The sequence below is a fragment of the Pelobates fuscus genome, chromosome 6, assembly GCF_036172605.1.
Source record: "Pelobates fuscus isolate aPelFus1 chromosome 6, aPelFus1.pri, whole genome shotgun sequence".
NCBI lineage: Eukaryota > Metazoa > Chordata > Amphibia > Anura > Pelobatidae > Pelobates > Pelobates fuscus.
In genome coordinates, this window is record NC_086322.1 from 287248953 (window position 1) to 287271561 (window position 22609).

The window sequence follows — 22609 nt, forward strand, 5'->3', positions numbered from 1 at the left end:
CCCCTTGACTGCCTTGGGGTCCCAGACGCGTTAGGGAACCCCCTCGCACACAAAGCTGGAGCTACAGACTCAGACAGGGGCCCACTGGGCCTGTCTCTCAGCACTAATCCGCCTATGCTGACTGATGCCGACTGATGGGTAATCCGGCTCTGAATTTGGTGTAGTCCTCTGCCATCCACCTCAAGGTTTGGCATGTTTTGTGGCAGAGATACATTGTACTGTTGTAACACGTCCTTAGGTCAACAACTCTTGCCTTTCTGTCCGCTTTAACCCCTTAAGGACACATGACGTGTGTGACATGTCATGATTCCCTTTTATTCCAGAAGTTTGGTCCTTAAGGGGTTAACCCAGTCTGGCCATCTCCACTGACCATTTTCAAGACATTTTTCACACAGAAGCTCACGGATTTTTTTTTTTTTTAACTATTCTCTGTAAATTTTACGGACTGCTTTTTTTTTCTTAGATAACTCAACATCTAGCACCTACATTTATTATCACATGCAAGCCCTAGAACCCCCCCCCCCCCCCCCCCAAAAAAAAAATGGTTCTGAAAATAAACATCTAATTGCGTAATTGGACATATGTACTAATGTAAAGCTTTATAAATTAAAAAAAATATGCATTGGTGAAGACTAAATAACCTATACAAAACCAATCACAAGTTGTAGTGGACAAAAAAAATAAAAAATACAAAAATAACAAAATTTGATAAAAAAAAAAAATCTGTGCAGTTGACTGATCGATTACAATTTTGTACACATGATGTTCTAAATAATCATCTCCTAAAATATTTTATAAAATCGGCAAAGTTGAAGATTTCCTTCAAACACGTAAGTGTAAAAAAAAAATATATAATCTCTTCTATTAAAATTGCTAAATAATACTACGGTACTTTTCTTATAAAAAACATACAGGTATTAACAAGAGAATATAGATTTTATAGACAAAAGGGATCACATGTCCCGAATGCAATTTAATTCTCTGTAATACAATCCATTCCGAATATGAATCCTGGAAGTAGAACAAACTATTAAAATATAGATAGACCTAGAGTATACACAGAAAATTGGAATTAAAGATAGAAATATTAACATCAAATACATTCGTTTTCCTATTCGTGGAATTTGCCGTATCATTTATATTGTCTATAAATAAAATCTAAACTGGTGCGAAAGCTATATTTTGACTCTCACGGCTTTTGGCATATTTATTTAACTCTTTGCGTGCTGGTAGTTTCTGCGAATTCTTTTCTCTAAAATCTTGGCTCATTTGTCTACCGATTTATTGAAACTCAACTCATTCTGCTGTCAGACTAATACTATAATAAAACCGGGAACCTTGCGATAAACAATGTTTTATTTATTCTCTATACATAATCTTCTTGTCTCGCTTACCTTGCTCTTTTTCCTCGCTGTTTACCATTAGTAAAGTGCGCAGTCTACAATTCAATAAAAACATGTTAAAAAAAATAATTTGTCACCGCCACTTTTTCCATTAATGTTGACAAACATGGATACAGAATTCCAGGAGATCTGAAATCATAAAGCAAGCACAGCAATTACAGCGAACCGCTATTTCAGTCCTACTCTATAGGAAGCATTAGATGGATTTACGCGGTATGATAACGCAAAGTCCTGTAAATATTAAAGGGTCTGAAGAAGGAAGTGGCTCTAGTGACTGGTAGTATGTCAGAGAAAAGGGTCAACAAAACCACTACATTAAGATACTGTGGTTTTGTCGCATATACAACCCTTTCATTGGACTCTGGCCATAGAAAGTTTGCTGTGTAATAATTGCCTAAAATAGTTAGGTTTTGCAAATATTGAATGCTGACATGTTTACTTAATGTAACACTTTCGGGTCATGACCAGTGTATAGTCGCCATATGGGCAGTCGGAATCTAGGACGAAACACCCCCCACATACCTACTCCCAATAACACTCTGACACTAAGGTATATGGGTTAAATTGTCCACAGCTTTATTAAACAATCTCAAATAATAACAATCAGAATAATTATAATAATAATATAATATAACCATAATAACTTAACATGTAAACATGGGTCATTGCCCCCCATGCTCTGCCCTCACATCCGTATCCTTCTTTTAATATAAAAGGCAATGACCCCACATAAATAACACACATATATATATAACATGTTCAACTTTACTCCAACATAAGTGACTTAAAGTGCCAAACATAATTAACCATGGCAGGGGTATACCCGGATGTTAAATGTTAAAAAAAGTTTTAAAATAAGCTTTAAAAAGGTAAAAAAAAATGTTTTTAATGTTTTAGTAACGTTTAAAGGGACACTATAGTCACCTGAACAACTACAGCTTAATGTATTTGTTCAGGTGAGATCTATAGCTCCCTGCAGGCAATCTAATGTAAACACTGTATTTTCAGAGAAAATACAGTGTTTACATTGATTGATAGGAATACCTCCAGTGGCCGTCACTCAGACGGCCACTAGAGGCACTTCCTATCATGCAGGGCCCTAAAAAGGCCCTGTACACGCCAGACGTTTGAAAATACGTCTGACGTGTGCAGGAGAGAGAAGGCACTGTGTGCGCGCCTTCTCTCTCCAGCCTGTCAGCAGAGGAGGGGGGTGGGCAAAGACCGCGAGCTGAGCTGTCAGTCAGCTCAGCTCGCGGCCGCTCACACTGCGCGCATGCGCGGTAGTGCGCTGAGGACTTTAGAGGGCGGCATGAATGCCGCCCTCTGAAGTCTGTGCGCATGTGCGGCGAAGCCGCGCATGCGCACAAGGGAGCAATGACGCTTCCAAATGGAAGCGTCTGATTGCTCCCTGCTCGCGCCCACCTATTTCGTCATTTTGACGAAATAGGGGGCGCGGCTTCACGAGGCTCCCGGCGCTGGAACCAGGTGAGTAAACAGGGGCTGCCTGGAGAGTCCCTTTAAGCAAAAAAAAAATACCACCACCCTTTACCCAGTCTAAATAAAAATTAACCCCTTCCCTGCCAGTTGATCACTGCCTACAGTGATCAAAATACAGATCACAGTATTATACTGTGATCTAATTTTTTTTTAACCCCTGAGGATTAACTTTTTTTTTTTGTTTAACCCTAAGGGGTTCAATTTAATTAATTTAAATATTTTATAATTATATATTTTTCTAGCTGGGGTGGGTGGGAGTTATGGGAAAATGGGTAATTTACGGTTAGTGCTGCTTACTCCTTCACTTAGTCTCCCCCCCTCCTTCACTTAGTCCCCCCTCTCCTTCATGTAGTCCTCACCCCCTCCTTCACTTGGTCCTCCCCCCCTCCTTCACTTAGTCCTCCCCCTCTCCTTCACTTAGTCCTCCCCCCTTCACTTAGTCCTCCCCCCTTCACTTAGTCCTCCCCCCTCCTTCACTTAGTCCTCCCCCCTCCTTCACTTAGTCCTCCCCCCTCCTTCACTTAGTCCTCCCCCCCACCCCTTCACTTAGTCCTCCACCCCTCCTTCACTTAGTCCACCCCTCCTTCACTTACTCTCCCCCCCTCCCTCACTTAGTCTCCCCCTCCCTCCTTCACTTAGTCTTCCCCCTCATTCCTTCACTTAGTCTCCCCCCTCCTTCACTTAGTCCCCCCTCTCCTTCCCGTAGTCCTCCCCCCTCCTTCACTTAGTCCTCCCCCCTCCTTCACTTAGTCCTCCCCCCCTTTACTTAGTCCTCCCCCTCCTTCACTTAGTCCTCCCCCTCCTTCACTTAGTCCTCCCCCCTCCTTCACTTACTCTCCTCGCCTCCCCTTTAGCGTGGCCGAGCTGCTCTACGGTCCGCGGTGCCCGGCAGGAGTGATAGGAAGGTGCACGCTCATCTTCCTTTGTCTGCGCAAGAGCAAATCATTGAGGTCAACGGAAGATCCTGCAAGACCCTGGACAAAGCCCATTTCCTGCAGCTGTCGTTGGTGATGGCTGTTGGGATTGACACTTAGACTCTGTCAAGAGTCTAAGAAAATAAGGTAGAAGAAAGTCCCTACTTTGTCGCTGTATATTTCTTGACTGGGTGAAATTCAGTGAAATTCCAACACAGTCGAAATAAATAAACGAAGACAGTGCCTCTTTAAGTGGAGGCTATAGATAATGTCCTTCCAATTTTTTGTCATAATATTTATGCAGTCGTACTCAGTCTTCAATTCTTTTCGTAGTAATGTCTCAGTTCTGTAAGAGCAATGTTCTGCAGTGTTAAAGACTAATGATGATCCTGCATCTGAAACAACCAACATCATTTTCTCTGTTTCATAAATGGCAACATTATGTCTTTAGTTGGCCATTTATTCTGCTTACCCGGCTTTCATGCATACGAGATGAAACTCATCCACTTGCGTTAGGTTGGTGCAATTTCCACCAACGTAGGATTTAGGTCTTTGTCTAGGCTGAGAAACGGAATGCTGTTCATAATTAGAATAACTTTCACGAAAAATAATAGCTAGCCTAAATATTATACAAATCTCTCCGGAAAGCTGGGCCTGAATATGGAACCCCCGTTGGGTAAGACACAGATTCAAATCAGCCTTTTGGCTAACCATACATATACATTTGAAAGGCCCAGGATAGCTCCATCAAAAAATTATCAAGTCAGAGCCAGAAGCAAAACCCGACGAGAAGAAAGCGTTCTCGACTGCATATATTTTAAATATATTAATGAAACTTATTTGAGGTTCGTAGATAATCTCAAAGCGATCAGAATATGCTTATCCTGCAGGGCAGAGCTCCTAATACAGACAGATAGAAAAGGAAATTCAAGGCCTGAGCAGGAGAAGAAATGCCGATGTTCTATGAACGGAACATCACCTCCAAGGATTTACCGGTGGGAAATAATATACAAATTAAGCCTTTAGTCTTCACCGAGACTAAGTGTTCTGCTGCAAGACCAAGACTGGAAAAACATTGCAGCTTGCTGACGCAGTATTATGTTTTGTTTACTTGTAAGAAATGCATACAACGTGTAAATAATTAACTGAAATTGTAATTTTCACAGCCCCGGTAACTTATTGTTATCCTTGTCATCATCGGCAATCTGTTGACATCTTACAAAAAAAGAAGAAAAATTAAAAAGCCTTATTATTGCAACAAACCACTTGTTTAAAGTAAAAAGGGGCCAATGTACTGTATAATAATTGTATTACAAAAAGTATGTAAATTCAGCAGGAAAAAACCTCCCTTCAACCCAGCCCAATTGGGACATCATGTTTTAACGTACCTTGTGGACTTATGACTTAGGTCATGCATTAACACCTGAGCAGATCTTTAATTGCCACATAATTAGCCACAGGAGGTAAATATAGATACTCCTCTGAATATTGACAATACCAAATACTTTTTTGTTGTTGTTTCAAATAAAAATATATGAAATACAGAGGAACAATGAGAAACGTGCATTAAAAACATGGAAAAAAATACCAATGATTTTGGCAGAAATATGAAAAGGGTTCAATATTCTATACCCCAAATCGTCTATGTTTTAAAAATGATGAACAACTCCAAGGTGTAATGTGTAATATGGTTTGGTTTGTTGACATGCATCCGCGAATAAGACACTGATTGAGTAGAGCAATTTGTCAAAATTTAGAATTTGGAAACTGAAATGGTCATGTCCCTGATCTGATTTGTTAATATAACAAAAAAAAACAAAAAAAAACAAAAAAAAAAACTGTGCGTAAGGCATTGCTGTAATCAAGGGACACTTGTAGAAAACAGATCTGGTTTGGTTTTCTGGAGTAACATGCAGAATTCAAGAAATATTTTGTTTTGTTTATGTGAAAACCTTTCAAAACTCTTATATTGCTATAAACACTGATAAGGACTGGTGCCAAAATTATTGTAAGAAAATGTCTGAATTACTAAAAGGGAATACTCTAAAATAAGACTTTTGAAAATATATACATTTATTGGCTCTTTTTGGAGACAAGGCATGGATAAGAGTTTACAGGTTCCCTGCTGTCAAAATCAAACTGAACCCAGACTTTTAGAAATGTATAGTGTCTCAAAAACAAACAAACAAACAAACAAACAAACAAACAAACAAACAAACAAACAAACACATCACTTAACAAACTGCATTGGATGGATATAAAACATATAGCATGGTTTATTTTACTTTATTAAATGTAAAATTATTAAATGTAAAATTATTTTTTGGAGATAACAGAGGTTATAAAGAGGGGGGATTTAAATCTATTACAATATTTTGATGTCCTTAGTTTCATGGAAGGTCTATATCTGACTCTTTTCCAGCTACAGAAAAGAAAGTCTCTAATATATTCTTGATACACTCGCCGAACATCTCCCTGAATGTTATTTCATGTAACGTTATTTTAAATAATGTATTTTCTCTCTCTCTCTCTCCTTTCAAACAAAGTAAACATTTTACGTACGTTAATGGATTGCTGTTTGAGAATGTCTGAGATCTGAAGAGAGAAGGCTGATGTTAATTGATCAGGGGGTTTATATTAATTAATATTGACTCAATGTTAATGATTTCTCATGGACTATTGTGGTTTGAGAAAATAAGCCGCAGCATAAATGTTTAACCATTCAAAAACCATTCCAAATCCGTCTGCGGTGGATTCAACCACGCTTTTAAAAAAACGTGCACAGAAAGATTTAAATGGACATTGCCAAGAAAAATATCCTGACCCTGAACCATCCTAATGTTGGTTTAAACTGGCCTGCTCAGAAGAAATAAAACTACTTGGTTACCAACAAACAATGAGACCCCCTAATTTCTTGGGAGCAGGGCTTTATATGGGCATCAAGGATAAGTGTTCTAGTATACTTATATTTTGTTGACCAGCATTTTAGAAGATGCATCAGGTATTCTTGTTTGTGAATGTGACGAAACCAACCTCGCCACTGAGAACTGGAGAAGCCTGGTTGCCCGCCTGCTGCCTTTGGACTATGGCCCTGGGAGATTGGGCCCTTTACAAACAGTATTCGGCCCTAACAGAGTGCATGTCACTCATTCTGGCCCTTTAAATACAGTGGGGCCATTCGGTACTTGCCCTGTGTGAGCAGTGATACCCCCCAGATAGCTATGCCATGGAGCCTATTCATATAATGAAAGACTATGGGAAAGACTTTGGCTCCATGGCAATTAAACTGTATTTGTGTGGTCTGCGTGCCATTCACCTAATAATGTGCACGCAGACCTGAGCTATCTAGGGATATGTTAAATGTCTGTGTTTAATGTATAAAAAGTGACTTTATGTATTTTAAAGAGTTTTATGTTGTTTTGCAACCATGTGGTTAATGGAGTCTGCCTCTAGTCCTGGATAAGTAGATTTCCTCTCCAATTATCTCCAGGGCAGAAGGGAGGAAGCCAGGATGCATTGTGGGGATGTTTTACTTTTACTGTTTGAGCCAGAAGGAACAAAAGATACTTTTAGTAACTTTTTAACCCCTGGTCGGATTCATGCCATTTTTTTATATGTTGTTCCCCTGAATGGATTGATTGTGGATATGTATTTTTATGTGAATGTGATGTATGGTTTTAAAGTTATGAAAGTTGTGTAAAAGTATATTTTGAACTGTACACATAATGGGATTAAGTGTCACACTAAGGGGAGGGGATGTGTGGGAGGTAACATCTATGTTATTGGTTATTTTATGCCTCCCCCTGGGTGTGGCCTGTATGTGTACTCATGTAATAAAAACCAGGCTGGGTGCCCAGCACCTCAGACCACTGCTTGACCTTCAACACGGAGCCTTGTCTCGTTCTTGGGGGGATTCACTGTATGCTGTTGGAGATTTGACTGCTAGGAGTGTAAGCTGATGTCTGCTTTTCCTATTCATCTGCTAGCAGCTATTTGTGAGGTTCCAGCTGGAGTGCTACCTTATTCACCTATATCCAGTTCGTGAGTTCTGATGTTCTGCAGTAGCTGTGCCTTTCTGAGGAAAGGGGATTATCGCCTAAACTGGGTTTTATCCTCTTGTATGCTGAAACGGTCCGTTACAATTGGTGGCAAGCGGCGGGATCGTTCCTACAGCCAGAAGGACAGCTACAGAACACCATTTCTTTGGATTTACAATTTGAGGGCAACGCATGTCTGAGTACAGCGACCCTGACAGCACCAGGATGGAACCAGCAGTGGAGTACAATAAGGGTGACATGGATGACCGGGATGCAATAAGGAAAGGCATCTGGTACCAGGCCCTGGATAATGTACAATACCAGCGGGGTGAGAGTCTCCCCAGTGAAGAGCAGCGGTTGCAGAAGCAAGTGGCCCTGCGGATGCCCTTCCTGGGAGAGCAGCCCCTGGAGGAATGGGTGAAGGAACTAGAGCACCGGGTATGGCAGGAGCTATGGCTGGAGGATGCCTACCAGGCGCTCTGGTGGTATATGGCACAGTATATACCCTGGACAGCCGAACATGACAAGCCAGAGGGAGAGGAGTTTGATGGTCCTGGCTTGTTATGGGAGTCCTTTGCAGAGCCTGGCTTCGGGAGCCCTGCGCAAACCAGACTGCAGGACATTTTCTATGAGAGGGAGGCTAGGCATGAGTGGGATGACCCCCATGAGGTAGAGCAAGACCTGGCTCACCTAGCAGCCCTGGAGTGGGAACTGGAGCAAAACTACCAAGATCTCTTCCGCTTCATTGGGAAGGCTCAGCAGGACAGTAAGGTGACAGACCCAGATCCAGACCCCTTCCGCTGGGAAGATATTGTAGAGATTTACTGGGAAGAACCCCAGGTGGCCTGTAGAGATGGGACCGAGGTCTCTCCACCGGCCCTGCAGGGAATTGGGAGCCCAGTCTCCATTCCCCAGCGTTAGGCTGAGTTACAGGGGGCAGAGGTAGTTGGTCCCACCCCCCAGCAGCAGAGTGATATGCCGGGAAGGCAGTGTGAAGTGCAGGGAGAGGAGAGCAGCGTCCTCCCTCCCCAGCGGCAGGCTGAGTTACAGGGGGCAGAGGTAGTTGGTCCTACCCCCCAGCAGCAGAGTGATATGCCGGGAAGGCAGTGTGAAGTGCAGGGAGAGGAGAGCAGCGTCCTCCCTCCCCAGCGGCAGGCTGAGTTACAGGGGGCAGAGGTAGTTGGTCCTACCCCCCAGCAGCAGAGTGATATGCCGGGAAGGCAGTGTGAAATGCAGGGAGAGGAGAGCAGCGTCCTCCCTCCCCAGCGGCAGGCTGGGTTACAGGGGGCAGAGGTAGTTGGTCCTACCCCCCAGCAGCAGCATGATTTTTTGGGAATTGGGAGCCCAGTCTCCATTCCCCAGCGGCAGTGTGAAGTAGAGGGAGAGGAGAGCAGCGTCCTCCCTCCCCAGCGGCAGGCTGAGTTACAGGGGGCAGAGGTAGTTGGTCCTACCCCCCAGCAGCAGCGTGACTTTTTGGGAATTGGGAGCCCAGTCTCCTTTCCCCAACAGCAGGACACTGTATTAGGAGAAGAGACAGTCGGTCTCCCTCCGCAGATGATGGAAGTATGCATGGGAGAGGAGCTTATTACCACCTCTCCCCAGCGGCGGATTATTAATGGGCAGAGTGTTCTATCGGGAGAGGAGCTTGTTACCCCCTCTCCCCAGCGGCAGTTTAATGTACCAGGGGGAGACTGTAAGCCCCCCACCGGTGCAGATGGGACCGTGGTCTCTGCACTTACCACACAGGGGGTAGGGATGGTCGGTCCTACCCCCCCACGACAGAACTATGTATCCAAGGGGGAGACAACCGGTCTCCCCATTCAGCAGCAGAGCTATGCAACGAAGGGGGAGACAATCCGTCTCCAGCAACCAGGCTCCAACCAGACTACTCCGGTGGTAGTGCTGGCATCAGGACAGAGTACCGCTGGTCTCTGCCCACTCAGCAACCCACCAAGGCAGCCTACCAGTCCCCTGCACAGCCGGGGTGAGGCACCTGGACATGGACAACTTTCTCCTCTACCCAGGTGTAGTAACCATTTATTGTGGGTGGGCTGTACTGATGTTTCTGCTTTGTGGGTGGGTTGCTGGACTAACAAGGGCACTGACCGGCAGGAGGTCAGGTACCCTGTTAGTCTTTTTGGAAAGGGGGAGAGATGTGACGAAACCAACCTCGCCACTGAGAACTGGAGAAGCCTGGTTGCCCGCCTGCTGCCTTTGGACTATGGCCCTGGGAGATTGGGCCCTTTACAAACAGTATTCGGCCCTAACAGAGTGCATGTCACTCATTCTGGCCCTTTAAATACAGTGGGGCCATTCGGTACTTGCCCTGTGTGAGCAGTGATACCCCCCAGATAGCTATGCCATGGAGCCTATTCATATAATGAAAGACTATGGGAAAGACTTTGGCTCCATGGCAATTAAACTGTATTTGTGTGGTCTGCGTGCCATTCACCTAATAATGTGCACGCAGACCTGAGCTATCTGGGGATATGTTAAATGTCTGTGTTTAATGTATAAAAAGTGACTTTATGTATTTTAAAGAGTTTTATGTTGTTTTGCAACCATGTGGTTAATGGAGTCTGCCTCTAGTCCTGGATAATTAGATTTCCTCTCCAATTATCTCCAGGGCAGAAGGGAGGAAGCCAGGATGCATTGTGGGGATGTTTTACTTTTACTGTTTGAGCCAGAAGGAACAAAAGATACTTTTAGTAACTTTTTAACCCCTGGTCGGATTCATGCCATTTTTTAATATGTTGTTCCCCTGAATGGATTGATTGTGGATATGTATTTTTATGTGAATGTGATGTATGGTTTTAAAGTTATGAAAGTTGTGTAAAAGTATATTTTGAACTGTACACATAATGGGATTAAGTGTCACACTAAGGGGAGGGGATGTGTGGGAGGTAACATCTATGTTATTGGTTATTTTATGCCTCCCCCTGGGTGTGGCCTGTATGTGTACTCATGTAATAAAAACCAGGCTGGGTGCCCAGCACCTCAGACCACTGCTTGACCTTCAACACGGAGCCTTGTCTCGTTCTTGGGGAGATTCACTGTATGCTGTTGGAGATTTGACTGCTAGGAGTGTAAGCTGATGTCTGCTTTTCCTATTCATCTGCTAGCAGCTATTTGTGAGGTTCCAGCTGGAGTGCTACCTTATTCACCTATATCCAGTTCGTGAGTTCTGATGTTCTGCAGTAGCTGTGCCTTTCTGAGGAAAGGGGATTATCGCCTAAACTGGGTTTTATCCTCTTGTATGCTGAAACGGTCCGTTACAGTGAATACACACCAAAAAAGTGTCTCAACATTTCAGAGAACATAGTAATATACATTACTACTTACTAGTACTATGTTAAGATTATGTATGACCACAACACAGACAGGGTTAGTCACTAAACAATGGATTTTGTCTGGATGGACAAAATTAGGTTAAAATAGCTGCAATGGTAATTCTCACATTTACTAAAGCCAAACATGGGGGTTTGGCATTCGGTAGGACCGAACAAATTTGCAACAATCGCCAAGATGCATTCAGTGTCGAGATGAAAATCAGTGTCATTGAAACACTTTACAAAGTGAAGGGTTTGGATGTTTCACAAAGCACCGGTTTTACAAAAATTTGCGGCCGAATTTATCTTGGAGGATGTGCATTAGCAAATTATAGTTCATTTACTTTTCGCAAGTGAATGATAATTTAAAGTACTATTTGCCTATCCTATCAGAGTGCTTTGACAGAAGTGCCTCTCTTTTCTTGAAACTTGCCGTGGGACAATTCCTATTTGCCCTTTTTTGGGGATAAAGATCATTAGATTTGGAAAGGATACTTCACTTCACTTATTTTAAGGGAGGTTAGCCGGGGGATTGGAGACCCCCTGTCACCTGGGAGAAGGCAATGGCAATTGTGGGGGGGTGGGGCAATTACATTATATTAAATAGCCTGCACCCATTAACCACAGGTGTGGGCAGGGTACTGATCAGTGATGAGGGGAAGGAGAGGGAGGTAAAGAGAGGGAGGTGGGGAAAAACTATATTGGCTGGTGATAGGGAGGCAGGGAGGACTGCTTTCAGGATGGGAGGGAGTGAGGCAAAAGCTTCCGTTTGCAGGCTGTCTATGTGACAGAAGCCAACCTTCTGCATTATAGAAACTTAGTGCAAATACTTTGCAAGTCTTGATGCATATCTTTTGGGCTATAGGAACATAGAGGATGATTTACATAAGTATAGTTGGTTGTAAAACCAGACCAAGAGCTAAATGTGGAGCAATTACTGTGGATACCGATAGAAGCAGCAATAACATTAGATTGGCTTCCATGGCGATTGCAGATCTTTTAGAATATTGCCACACTACACTATTACCAGCACTCCCCTCGTGGCAAAGGATGAACAATGCATTGCAATTTCTGAAGTTAGCTTCCTGAACTCTACAAGACAATTTGCTCTATATTGCATTCCCTGGTTGCTGCTTTCTGAGTAACGGTAGCAAAACAGAATGTTCTTGCTTGGAAACAGTGTTCTACTTGACGAAAAAAGTTGACTGCAACCACCTCTTCTCTTGTTCTTCAAGCTAAGTTAAGACTTCAATGAGATTTATTGACGGGGAAATTTGAGATCTGCAAATGCCACAAAATATATAACATCTTTCAAATGGAACAGCACTCACTAACGTAGAATTTGATATGAACTGACACCCTCGTGAATAACAAAACATTATGTCTGTATTTAAAGGTAAATGGGATTATAAAAATGTTAATTATAACCACAAACCTTTCCCAATCTTCAATTTTCTACGCTGCCAAATGCATGCTATTAATCTGTCTGGTTCTGTGTGCTAAAAACGTCAGTTTTCAAGAGAAAATGACGGGACACATTGTAACTCCTGGAGGATGAGGCTAAATATATAGTTGACACATGTCCACTGCCAAGATGGGTAGATGTAATATAATTTTTTTTAGATGATTTGAAAGTGACGTTAATATTTTTTTATTTATCAATCCACTCTATCCACGTGGTTTGATTTTTTTTAGACAAAAGCTGCTTTTGTCTGGATAAAGACATGATATCAAAGATCCAATTTTCCTGTTCTTGATACATTTTGATGGCTTGTCCGATACAAGGTCTCAGACTGGGATTTTTGATCGGCTTGGCCTGATTATGCTTTAACTAAGGGTGGACTTAAAAGAGCACTTTTATAACAATATTACTAGTGTGTGTTGCCCCCTTTTCTCTGTTATTCCTTCACACAGATCCTGATTGGTTCCTTCATCGTCCTTCCCATAGCTCTTCGTCTCATTGGTCATGTTTTCTCAAACCGTTGTTTGAGATTGATTTATGGGTTGAACACAAAATCGAAATGATACACATGTTTGTTTTTTTGGGGAAAAAAAAACATTGTATTTTTGTGTTTAACCAACTCTTATTGTTCTTGTTCTGCCTTCAATTTACCAGCGTAAGCTACGTTATTGAGTGGGTTCAAAAGAACCAAACATAGCTGATTCATGATAAGGCAACCGTTCTTTATGGAACTCAGGAGAGTACCAGCAGAGCAGGATTAAACATAATGTGTCTTTAGACAGCCGCCTAGGGTTCAGGTGTTAGACAAAGGCCAGGGAACAGTGAATGTGGAAAATGAGGGATGTTTGGGTATGAGAAAGGAAATGAACTAGAAGGATAAAAAAGAAAATGTGGCCGGGGTTAAGTAATGAAGCATCAGGGGAAACAGAATGAGGGAATGTCATGAGAAACAAATGTTTTCAAAAGTGTTCTTAGTCTGTTTATGAGGTAAAGTTAGGATATCTTTCAGACACAAGGTGGGGTCTGTCTTAAGACACAGGACAGGGGACCTTCCACAGACACAGGATGGGATTCTTTCCAGAGACACAGAATGGAGGACCTTCCACAGACACAGGATGGGATGCTTTCCACAGACACAGAATGGAGGACCTTCCACAGACACAGGATGGGGGCCTTCCAAACAGACAGAATTGGGGACCTTCCACAGACACAGGATGGGATGCTTTCTGCTTTCCACAGACACAGAATGAGGGGACTTCCACAGACACAGGATGGGGGCCTCCAAAGAGACAGAATGGGGGACCTTCCACAGACACAGAATGAGGGGCCTTCCACAGACACAGGATGGAGGGCCTTCCACAGACACAGGGTGGAGGGCCTTCCACAGACACAGGGTGGAGGGCCTTCCACAGACACAGGGTGGAGGGCCTTCCACAGACACAGGATGGGATGCTTTCCATAGACACAGAATGGAGGACCTTCCACAGACACAGGATGGGGGCCTTCCACAGACACAGAATGAGGGGCCTTCTACAGACACAGAATGAGGTGCCTTCTACAGACACAGAATGAGGGGCCTTCCACAGACACAGGATGGAGGGCCTTCCACAGACACAGGATGGGATGCTTTCCACAGACACAGAATGGAGGACCTTCCACAGACACAGGATGGGGGCCATCCAAAGAGACAGAATTGGGGACCTGCCACAGACACAGGACGGGATGCTTTCCACAGACACATAATGAGGGGCCTTCTACAGACACAGGATGGGGGCCTCCAAAGAGACAGAATGGGGGCCTTCTGCAGACACAGGATGGAGGGCCTTCCACAGACACAGGATGAAGGGACTTCTGCAGACACAGGATGGGGGCCTTCTGCAGACACAGGATGGGGGCCTCCAAAGAGACCGAATGGGGGACCTTCCACAGACACAGGATGGAGGGCCTTCCACAGACACAGAATGAGGGGACTTCTGCAGACACAGGATGGGGGCCTTCTGCAGACACAGGATGGGGGCCTCCAAAGAGACAGAATGGGGGACCTTCCACAGACACAGGATGGTATGCTTTCCACAGACACAGAATGAGGGGCCTTCTACAGACACAGGATGGAGGGCCTTCCAACCAGAGAGGTATACACTACAAGATCTTGATTTTATTTAGGAAGACATATAAATAATTGCATACTATGCAGCTACAATGGTTGAAAATAGCCTTGAGGCATATATTTCTACAGGCATAATTCAAAGGCTGATCTGGCAAACTCTAGCAAAGAAGACTGAAAGGCGGGGGGGGGGGGGGAGGGTGAAATACATGGAGGGAGGGGTGTGCAGCTAATCAATAATGATCAGTACAGCACTGGCGCTCAGAAACTCTGTGTGATAAAACCTAATATAAGTAAATATTGTATTTCATGTTCAGACTCATCTATGTCTTCGCTCTTTGTCTATCGCTTCAGAATGGACACAGAGCGCAGAGGATGCAGAGATTAACAGGAGCGAGGGGACCCATGCTGTGAGGACAACTGGTTTTATTCGGGGCTGTGTGGAACTCTGACAATTCTGATATTAGATTTACCAAGGAAACAGGGTGTACTTTGAGCGTTTTTTAACCCCCTACTAAAGATACACCTGAAACGGACCTTGTGAGATGATTGAAGGGAATTGCCGTAAATAAGATGCAATGAAGACGGGGAGACGCGGCGAGGAATATTGAATTTCCTTCAAGCTTTCTTTTTTTTTTAATTTACATCTAATTTGCACATGAGAGGAAATTCAAAAGACGACACGCCGCTCTATTTGTTATAGATTACAAGTGCAGTCTGGCTGGTATTCCCAAAACATGTATTAGTCACTTATAGAGGGAACATTTTTTTAAAGGGACAGTTCACGCACCTTAAAAATATATGGTTCTTGCATAGGGTATGGTGCAATAGGTTTAGTTGTTTTAAGTCATTATTAAAATAACCTAGTGGCACATAACATAATAATTATATATCTGTTATTCACTATTTACATATATATTATTACTTATAAATACATTTGTATATTAAATACAGCAGGATCCCGGCCCCCGTATACGAGCGGAATAGGTTCCAAACCCCCCATCGAATGCCTGAAACTGCTCTAGCCACTATCGTTTACTTTACAACTGCTTAGCAAATGATGTTGGAATTTTGAACCAAGTGGTTACATTGCACTCTCTCCGCAAAACATTTTGATCAGAGCGGCGCAAAATTTTAATTACAAATGTTTACTGTATGGACCGTGATCAACTGCACTTAAAGGATCACTATAGGGTCAGGAACACAAACATGTATTCATGACCCTATAGTGCTTGTCCCCCCCTATAAAAGTTTAAAACTTACCTTATTCCCAGCGCGGCGTGGGTCTGACAGCGCTGGCTCCTCCCCCATTGTGACATCATCAAAATGGCCAATTTCTAGCCAATCCAATGCTTTCCCATAGGAAAATCGGCACGGGGGTGGGGTCAAATGCCGTTTTGGCCAATCAAGACCTCCTCATAGAGATGCATTGAATCAATGCATCTGTACGTGGAAAATTCAGCGTCTCCATGCAGAGCGTGGGGACGTTGAACGGGAGGGCTGCTTATTGTGCAGCCCTGAGCCAGGAAGCCCCTCCAGTGGCCATCTAAGGAGTGACCACTTGGAGGTGTACCTAGGGGCAATGTAAACATTGCATTTTCTCTGAAAAGGCAGTGTTTGCATGAAAATGCCTAAAGTGAGCTATTATACTCACCAGAACAACTACATTAAGCTGTAGTTGTTCTGGTGACTATAGTGTCCCTTGAAGTAAAACCGTGGCAACTGAAAAAGCATATGCAGGGATTTTACTGTACTCTGCACATAAACCGGTAATATCCTCCCGGAGACACAGCTTTGTCCTTATCAGCCAGTGACTGCTACATTAAAGGAAAGTTCACTTAGTACCATGCTATTTAAGGCAGAAGCCATCTCAGATTAAATAGCACTACGTACAATGACAAAGGGCACAACAAATGCGCCGTAAGCTCTTTAAATTTATCCGAGGCGTATAAATATTATACGGACATAGTTATTCAGGGCACATTTTAAGAGATAATCTAAAGTCTGCGATCCCATCTGAGGTTGGACTTACAGGTACATTTAAATTCTTGTTCTTAATTCAAGTATGAGCAATTTTCTTGCAAATTCTAATGTTCAATTTTTTACGATGTTTTTCGTTGAATCTTGATGATATCATAGTTTTGACTAATTATTGCAGTAAAAAAATGTGTTACTCTATACCAGGGATAGGCAACCTTCGGCACTCCAGATGTTTTGGACTACATATCCCATAATGCTTTCACACCCATAATGATGGCAAAGCCATCATCATCTGGGGTGCTGAAGGTTGCCTATGCCTGCTCTACACATACAGCCACTGTATTTAACTCCTGATTTTGTGTTCCTATGAAACCTAATTAATCTCAGCGCAAACAGCTGGGCATGTGTATTTAACAGGTTAACCACCAACTCTACAGCCAGAGCCGCCAATTGGACATTGGGACATGGCACCGGGGGTGTGTATGTGCCAAGCCATGAGCGTAGTCCATGGGTTTCTGGGTGGCCATTTATTTAGCTTAGCCCAGACATACTGGCAGCATAGGTTTGTAGGTGTGAGCACTCTGATTGGTTACCACTGTGTCACTGCAGTCTCCTACCAGGTCCACTCGCTGTGATGCCTTTACGTAACACCTTGTACTGTATAGATGTACTACCTGTTCTTCAATAACCCATCATTGTCTTGACCCTGCACTCGATCCCAATGGTGGGAACACATTATGCATTATCTGGTTGATGGTTGGACAATGTAACAGAAGAAGCTAAGGCTGCTAGGGTGAGGAACTCCTGGAGGAGGCTGCTAGGGTGAGGAACTCCTGGAGGAGGCTGCTAGGGTGAGGAACTTCTGGAGGAGGCTGCTAGCGTGAGGAACTCCTGGAGGAGGCTGCTAGGGTTAGGAACTCCTAGAGGATGCTGCTAGGGTGAGGAACTCCTAGAGGATGCTGCTAGGGTGAGGAACTCCTGGAGGAGGCTGCTAGGGTTAGGAACTCCTGGAGGTCCATGGTGAATTGTAGAAGGGACGGATGCAAGAGCAAGTTCAGATCTGGGTCCAAAGTCAGGGAGCAGGCACCCTATTCCTGTTACTGGTATCAATATACTTGTTTCTCTCTATGTGGGATGTCTATTCCTATTTTCCTATGTTATGTGATAAGATGGTACATGGAATAGACATCCAGCTATGTTTTTATTGCAGAAACAGTATGTTTATACTCGCTTAACCATGCCACCCCGCTGGGATCTGTGGGTACGAAATGCTGTACATAAAACATCACATAGCTGGTATCAAGCTGATTCGAACATTAGTAGGATACGCAGAGCGAGATACACTGATCTTCTGCAAATAACTCCAATTAAAACAGATGCAATTCATCATGAAAGCGACTCTGTACGAATCTCCGGAATAACTCGGTTTTGTCTGCAAATGGCAAAGCTGAAGTATGGATAAACGGAAAAACAGGAACCTCGTCGTATCTATTCAGAACAGAAGGTGTCTAGAATCTCAGATCTTTCACCGGGAAATTTCTGCCGAGGATCAAATTGAGAACAATCTCACTCATGGTAGATTTAAATGACATTGCAGAAAATTCACATCCGTTTCAATTTTGGCTAATGATGTGCTCCGATGTCTGTCCTTGTCTTTAGAACACCCTGACTTAGAGGGTGGATTATTGTGTTAAAATTACAAAATCAAAAGTACTCGCAGGCTTTATTACTAAACACAACAGAGATAGACAGACAGGCAGGAAGAAAGATAGACAGACAGGCAGACAGATAGATAGATAGACAGACAGACAGTTAGATAGATAGATAGAGAGATAGATAGATAGATAGATAGTAAGACGGATAGATAATAGATAGATAGACAGACAGACAGTTAGATAGATGCTAGATAGATAGATAGATAGTAAGACGGATAGATAATAGATAGACAGACAGACAGACCGGCAGTCAGATAGATAGAGAAAGATAGATAGATAGATAGATGGATAGATAGTAAGACGGATAGATGATAGATAGACAGACAGACAGACAGACAGACTGGCAGTCAGATAGATAGATAGATGGATAGATAGATAGATAGATTATAGATAGATAGATAGATAAATAAATAGATAGATACATGGATAGATAGTAAGACGGATAGATGATAGATAGACAGACAGACAGGCAGACAGTTAGATGATAAATACTAGATAGATAGTAAGACGGATAGGTGATAGACAGACATGCAGGCAGTCAGATAGATCAAGTTTGCTACCTGGCCGGTATTTTATCGGCACAGCCGGTACTTGAGCCTGTGTGGCTGGTGCCAGGATTGCAAAGATACAGACAATGCAAATGCCGGTATTTTTGTGACAGGAGAATGTTCGACAATACCAGCACCGGCCACGCATCACTGAGCTGTCTGAGGAGAGGGCGAGGATAGGAAGTCACAGCAAGTTCCTCCCCTCTCCACTGACAGAATCCGCGTGGGAGGAGCTGCAGGACACGCAGATATAATCATGGCAGCAGGAACATAGAGCAGGTGTGTGTATGTATTAAAGGACCACTATACCCAGCTTAATGAAGTGGTCTGGGTGCCAGGTCCCTCTAGGGTTAACCCTGCCTGCTGTAAACATAGCAGTTTCAGAGAAACTGCTATGTTTACATATGGGTTAATTCAGCCTCTAGTGGCTGTCTCATTGACAGCCGCTAGAGGTGTTTCCGTGCTACTCACTGTGTTTTTCACAGCGAGAAGATGCCATCATCCATAGGAAAGCATTGAGAATGCTTTCCTATGGACTGACTGAATGAGCGCGCGGCTCTTGCTGTGCATGCGCATTCAGCCGATGACGTCGGAAGAAGGAGGAGAGTCCCCATCACCGAGGGAGCCCGGCGCTGGAGAAAGGTAAGTGTTTAACCCCTTCCTCCCCATTCAGCCCAGCGGGAGGGGGGCCATGAGGGTGGGGGGGGGGGGGTGGTGGGAGGGGACCTATTAAAACTATAGTGCCAGGAAAACAAGTTTGTTTTCCTGGCACTATAGTGGTCCTTTAAGCAGTCTCTGTGTGTGTATTCAGCAGCCTATGTGTGTATGTATTCAGCAGTCTCTGTATGTGTATTCAGCAGTCTCTGTGTGTGTATTCAGCAGTCTGTATGTGTATTCAAACAAAAACAAAAATAGGTTGTGCCTAAAATTATTAATATTTAAAATTATAATATTGAGTGATAATACAAAGCAGTAAAAATCAATAAGAAGTCAAAATTAATAGAAATATAATATTTGTGTAACAAAATTAAACAGATACTTATTACACAAAGATTTTATTCTAATAATAAAGGAATTTAAATTAAAAAAAAAGGTTTTAAACACTTTGTCCCATGTTGACGATGTAGAAGAAACAAATGTGTGAGTTATAGGCGCTTATTAATATAGTGATTTTCAGTGGTTGCAGCTTGTACACTTTATGGGTGCTCCAAAAATCACCCACTATTTTGGAAAAGTAAAATAAAAGCACACAGAGAGGATAGAGAGTGAAAGAACCCTCTACCACTCCGTGAGACAATAGTGCAGCGCTGTATAATAAAATAAACTCACCCTATTCAAGTTAGTTGGGTAGTTCAACTAGGTCACATATATATACATGTAAAAAAACAAATAAAAACTGTATAGTGCAGAGTTGTTATAACCAGTGGGTAGAATTGTAGATTATGCTAGCTTTAGTGTACCTATAATCTTAATTTTATTAATGACAGGAGGCGAGTATTTGCTTAAGTCTCTCTTTACTAGAACTCCACAGCAGCACAGAAAAAACAACCAATCAGAAAAAAGTTAGGTACTATAAAACTCCCCTCCCCATGCATCATTTCCTCTTTCAAGCTGCGACAAAACAGAATAAAAGGCAGAGAACATTATGGGGAAGAAACAAAGTCCTAGATACGATGAATATAACGATGTCCACCATCCGAGAGTAACCGTCAAACTAGATAGTGTTGATGGACTGTAAACTGAAACGAGAGAAAAACAGAATCGAACAGGTTGATTATCCATTTAAATGTACTCAGAATAAACATGTAGGTACCCAATGTAGCAACCAAAATTAACCTTAATATGAAGATATCCCAACCCTACTTATGAAAAGAAACACAGACATAATGAACAAGCGACAGGTATCAGAGACAACAAACAGAGTTGCATACGTACCTGATAATCTAAACTATAACATTAAACAAGGGAGGGACAAGAATGGGTGGGAAATACTCGCCTCCTGTCATTAATAAAATTAAGATTATAGGTACACTAAAGCTAGCATAATCTACAATTTTATAACATGACAGGAGGCTTCGTATTTGCTGTTTCAACGCTCAATTCACCAATCCAACGCTGTTTGTGTCGCTGGTATCTATTGCAGGAAATATCAGAGTAATCCTAATTGGACATTCCAAGTTCGATAATTGACAGTAGACGGATAAAAGAAAATGCCAGCCGACGAAGCATCTCAATTACGGAAAAAAGTACCATCCGCTGGTAAATCCATTGTATCTGGTTGCGACTTGTTTCCTAGCAGCCGGTCCATGAGCTGGCAAGCTGACCTATCAGCCACCTTCCTGTAGTTTTAATATCAAAGGACAAGTTCGGACTTGGGGACGCGAGAAGAAACTGTCACCGTCTCAACTCATGATCCGTAAGGCGGTTCCTCCGATCGTGCCAGGGATATTCGGCGATGCGGTCTTGCAGGTAGATCTCCAATTTCAAGGAATGCGCCCAAGTCCACTACCAAAATCGTATTAGAAACCGAGGAGGAACTTTCGTTCCTTCCTGTCCTACCCGGTGATATGTCTCATCCGAGAATAATTTCATAATGCAGGCAAGAGCGTGGCCAAACTAGCCGTATTCTAAGTGATTCTAAGATTCCAAATGGACTGAGTAAACCTTGGACGCAGTAGAGAAAGACTCCAAAGGACGTCCATTCAGGGTTCCGAACTGAACTTGTGTGGAAGGACGGTGGTCGACTATACTGGGAATAGCGAATCCTGGAAACCTTCATAGGAAGGGAAAAGCCAACCGGAACGCAGATTTCCATCCAGCAATGCCCTCGTCAAAGAGTGAAAGATGTCTGTAGGAGTCGGGGTACACCAGGTACCTCCGTAAAGTCTCATAGATCCCCTCGACGGTAGTTGAAAAAAAGGGGGTAGCGCGAATCCAAAAACAGACGGCTCCCGTGAGGGATGAATAGAGTATAGACGAAGGGTCCTCCATCTCCGAACCATGTTCACCAGGTATGCGCTCCGATTTTATCCCAAGATCGTAAAGACCGGAGAAGTCAAGACAAACGAGGATTCCTGATTTACCATATGACCCATACGTACGGTTTTACCTTCAGACCGGGCAATAGTCCTTCCTTAATGTTGTTACCCGAGCAAGGCGGTGCTTGTTTGCTCCATGAAGGTCTCCGTATCTCCCGACATCTTGACATGGGGGAAACTTTCTGCTCAGTTTGCTAGTAATGGTCTGTATATCTAAAACAGAAAGCAAACTCTGTATTATATGGTGCCGAATATGCCAAAAACCTGCACTCTCAAAATACCGGAGGACCATCCGTTAGTGTACCATCTCCAGGAGTGTGTGTAAATAAATGGGAGACTCCCCCCGTTATACCTCTGAGTATTTCTCGCGTGTTTTACAGCAGCCCGGATCCAGTAGATCCATCACGGGAGATAGAATAGAGGGATCTAGTCCAAACATGTAATACTTGCATGACCAGGCAGTCCTCTAGGACGAAGCCAGTAGCGTGGATGGCAGCTCTAATTGAATTCCGGAGGGACGCCCCTCTATGTAGTCATCAATGTCTTGCACAGGCACAAGCCTGTGTGATGAACAAATGGCCG